The sequence below is a fragment of the Rhinopithecus bieti genome, unplaced genomic scaffold (assembly GCF_001698545.2).
Source record: "Rhinopithecus bieti isolate Rb0 unplaced genomic scaffold, ASM169854v2 scaffold_5626, whole genome shotgun sequence".
NCBI lineage: Eukaryota > Metazoa > Chordata > Mammalia > Primates > Cercopithecidae > Rhinopithecus > Rhinopithecus bieti.
The window spans coordinates 3,817,583-3,822,364 of record NW_016805666.1 but is presented as its reverse complement, the minus strand read 5'-3'; the positions used below and the strand labels follow the sequence as shown (position 1 = coordinate 3,822,364).

Sequence of the window (4,782 nt, the reverse complement as noted above, 5' to 3'; positions counted from 1 at the left end):
CAAAAAACCCTGATTCCTTTAGACAGAGATGATTTCTGTGTGCTGGATCTGCATGCTCATTGCTACTGGTGTATAGCACTCAAATACTTTTGTCTTCACTAAATGCAAGCTACATAAACATGTTGCAGTAAACTCAAACTAAATGTGTTCCCAACTCGTTTTCCCTATGGCCACTCCAAGGGCACATTTCATTAACAGAAGAATAACAAAAAGGAAGTTTAAAGGATAAGAATATTTTGTAAACTTTATAACAACATAAGACCACATGGTTGCAAAAGGGATCCTCCCAGGGCTTAGGAAGAGTCTGTAGAAATTTGCCTCCATCAGCTCCATGATAAATCTGCACTGGTCTGCTGAAAAGTTGATGCCATTCTATAGACCCTTTGTCATGTTGAGGGAGAGGTAGCAATAACGATAACCCTTGCAAATCAGCAAAATAGGTTAATCAACTAGGATTTTCTTATGGAAATGTTTGATTCCACGCTTGTTGGTTTATTTAAGCTCTTGATCAGGTTCTTAGCATCCATTATCGTGACTTTTCCCAATGGGCCACTATTTATTCTAACTTCTTATTGACTATGGTGTATTCAAAATTAATAAAATAAGATAAATGATTTGCAATTATTGCTTATCAAATCAACTATTAAAAAATTGTTTTTCTGGTGTTTCTGGTGACAAGAGCACAGACTTTGGGATTAACAAGCCTTTGAATAATTATTAAATGACTACAGCTAATTGGTCTGAAGCCTAGTGTGCCTAAGTAAGATATCCATCTATTTGCCCTCTACAGCCTTCAAAGTGATAAGATTTGCTATTGTTATAGAACTGAAAGAGAATTCATTCTACTTTAACAGAAAGGCATTGCCCATTAGGATGAAGTAATCCCTGGTTCAATTAAGAATGAGTCAGGCTTATCTTTGCTTTCCTGGAATTCTGTGTATGTTGTAAACATTCACACACTGCTAAGCATGATGGTAAGTTTCTATCATGCTCTATGTATTATAACTGAAGTATCTTATATATAAAATATGTCTATTTAATAATTTGGGTACTTTGAAACCATTTATAGAATTTTTTTCCTTTGGAAAATTACAAAGTAAGTTAGAAATATACTACTCAGAAACTAACATTTAGAACATTAATATATGAATGTATTGGTAAGTTAGAAACTAAATACTTATACATACTTTTATGAGTATATGCTAGAAGGTAGACAATATAATTAACTTAATTCTTCTAATTTGATAATCAGTAACATGCAGATCAAGATGAGAACTAGAACTTGACTGGGTAATTAGAGTTTAGACATTTTCAGCATGCAGACTTATCTGTGGAGCTGTTTCATTTTTTAAAAATCTTCTGCTATTTAATGACATTTATAAAAATTAACAGTGTCAGTTAGATAGTCTATTTCCCAAGGAAGACTTAATTAAAAAGACAAAACCAGCGCTGTCAGTTTGAATATCAGTCTGTATCCAGAAATTTTCTTTAAAAGGAAGTCCTGGGCGCAATCTCTTGCCTACAATCCTAGCACTTTAAGAGTCCAAAGCGGGTGGATCACCTGAGGTCAAGAGTTTGAGACCAGCCTGACCAACACGGCAAACCCTGTCTCTACGAAAAATACAAAAATGAGCAGGGCATGGTGGTGTGCACTACTTGAGAGGCTGAGGCAGGAGAATCTCTTGAACCCACGAGGCAGAGGTTGCAGTGAGCTGAGATCATGCCACTGCACTGTAGCCTGGGTGACAGAGTGAGACTCCATCAAAAAAAGAAGAAGAAAGAAAGAGAGAAAAGAAGGAAGGGAAGGGAAAGGAAGGGGGAGAGAGAGAGAAAAAAAAAATGAAGGAAGGAAGGAAGGAAGGAAGGAAGGAGAAAGAGAAAAAAAGGAAGGAAGGAAGGAGAAAGAAAAGAAGGAAGGAAGGAAGGAAAGAAGGAAGGAGAAAGAGAAAAAAAGGAAGGAAGGAAGGAGAAAGAAAAAAAGGAAGGAAAGAAGGAAGGAGAAAGAGAAAAAAAGGAAGGAAGGAAGGAGAAAGAAAAAAAGGAGGAAGGGAGGGAGGGAGGGAAGAAAAGAAAAAAGAAAAGAAAAGAGAAAAGAAAAGAAAAAAAAAAAAAAAAAAAAGAAAAAAAAAAAGAAAAAAAAAAAAAAAAAAAAAAAAAAAAAAAAAAAAAAAAAAAAAAGGAGAAGGGGGAGACTAGNCATGAACTTGCTATCCTTTGATTTTCCAGGCAAAGTCAAAATTTGAAATGATTATACAGTCATCCAGATTAATTATTTTACAAAGTTAATGCTTCTAATTTTTAAATAAAAGTATAAAATTTATATTAAAAATGCTCAAAGTACTTTTTTATCTGTCAAAAGTTTCTGAGGGAAGTGTCCAGGAACTCAACACCTACATGTTTTGGAATTTATACAAGACTGAAAATCAATTTGAACTCTGGCAGTGACTTGCACAGGTGCCTGCATTGGAGTCTTCTAGGCTCTCCTTACATCTTCATTAAGAGTTAGTAGTTGAGGCCGGGTGCGGTGGCTCAAGCCTGTAATCTCAGCACTTTGGGAGGCCGAGACAGGCGGATCACGAGGTCAGGAGATCGAGACCATCCTGGCTAACACAGTGAAACCCCGTCTCTACTAAAATACAAAACTAGCTGGGCGAGGTGGCGGGCGCCTGTGGTCCCAGCTACTCGGGAGGCTGAGACAGGAGAATGGCGTGAACCCGGGAGGCGGAGCTTGCAGTGAGCTGAGATCTGGCCACTGCACTCCAGCCCGGGCTACAGAGCGAGACTCCGTCTCAAAAAAAAAAAAAAAAAAAAAGAGTTAGTAGTTGAAGCAGCTCACTCTACTACAAAGTACTTTGGCCTATGCATTGAAGATCATAAAATCAAGCCCTATTTCTGCCAGCAATTGTCTCTGTGATTTTGAGAGAACCATTAGTCCTCCAGGAGTCTCAGAGACACCATATAGTAAATGAGGGAAACCAACTGTATTACTATTACGCAACATATGACCCGCAGAATGATGCCAGTTTTGAAAATTTTTGTTAGTAATATGAGATTATATGAGTACAGAAAGTGAGAGCAAATGTTTAAAAACCTTTCACAGCATTCTGACAGAGTAATTTTATTTCTGCTGAATTTAATAAAACATGGAGCTTAATTTTTAGTATCTTTTAATCTAATAATTCATTTTTTTTTTCAAAAGCATTGATGTCTCACAGATTGGGGAAAGATACAACCAAAATCTAGTTATTTCCACAGAAACACAGGATGAAATTTATCCTCAGAGCGCCGTTTTTTGTTGTTCTACTATGCCATTTTATGATTTTAAGAAACTTCATTAGAAAACGAGCAGTTGTACAACTCTCAGTTTCCTCTAAGCTAGACAATTAATAACAGCACAGGAAAACACAGTTTTAGCCAAAGGTCTTACCATTTGCCAGCCAATTTTGATTATGAAAGGCTGTCTGGGCTAGTCATGTAGTAGCTAATTTGAACTTGTCCAGACAAAATCAGAAAGGAATTATAAGGCTGGCTTTGAAGTGAAGCAATAAACAGAACACACGCTGTTTCCAGTTGTTTGAGGAGAAAACTTTTTCTAATTCTAGTTCAGGAGAAAATGCCAAATTTCCGAAGGAATCTACTCATTAATGTTTAATGCAGAAATAGTTGAAAGATATTCTTGACTAAATATAATAGACCAAGATGCTCACATGCTTTAGCATTCAAGAAATGAAAAATAAATGTTAGATATTTATACATTTTTGGTACTTGCTCTGAAACCCATAGAAAATAATCACTCCTAGGAATATTGTGTAGATTTCTAGTTGGCCTAGATATTATTTAACAGAAGAATCACACAGGTTAGACATATGTTGAATGAGAGAATAATCAGACACATCAAAAAATGCCTCATTTCCAACAATCTGCATTCCAATATTATCTTATTTTCTGGTTCTAAAAGAGATAGCATGTAATCCTCATTTTTACTAGACATAAGCCAATGATTGACCTTTGAGCCATTAGAAAACCAGCATTGCTTTAAAGAAAAGAAGTTTTATTCTTTTATTTTTTAATGTTTTAGACTTTGAAGCCCAAGATTAGAATACCTAAAAATGGCCCACGTTTGTTAGTAATGATGATGTTACTCACCATTGCTCACAGGCTGGCTCCATGCTCTTTTTCACAGTGGGAATGGACTTAAGCTAATCAAGTTATACTTCTTCACCTCTTTCCTTTGTTATCAACAGTTTGGACTAATTCAGATGTGGAATAAAAATGAAACAAAACCATCTAAGCAAAAAAAGAGGATTTATCTCAAATTTAGATTTGTGGAACAAGGTGATTGATATCACTGGACAAAAATTCTGGATCTAGGTATAGAAGGTGTTGGAATATGTTTCTTTTTCTACTATTGTGATTAGTATCGCTACATTTTGAGTGATGACATTGTATTTGGAAAATCATGAAAGGAACCTATATCACAATACCCACATGCTGAAATTAAGAAAGCAATAATGACAATATTTTTTGATTTATATAAAATTATCTTTTAAAAATGATTAATCATATGCTTACATTGGAATGAACTATAAGATATTTCAATAAATTTTCAAACTGGCCAAGGTCTGTGGACCTGCCGCATCAGAACTCTTTGGTGAAATGTTAGAAAGTATAGACCATTACTCTCTGCAATTTCCTTTCCCTCATTTTTACAATTCCCGTTGGTAGAATCAAGAAGTGGGGTCTAGAAATTTGCATTTTTTATTTTCTTATTTTATTTTATTT

At 35.3% G+C, this 4,782-nt stretch overlaps 1 pseudogene; it reads right to left on the bottom strand.

Moving 5' to 3' along the window:
• Positions 1-372: 372 nt before the first annotated feature.
• Positions 373-4,782, bottom strand: part of LOC108530428 (nicotinamide/nicotinic acid mononucleotide adenylyltransferase 1 pseudogene) — a 10,500-nt pseudogene continuing 6,090 nt past the window's right edge.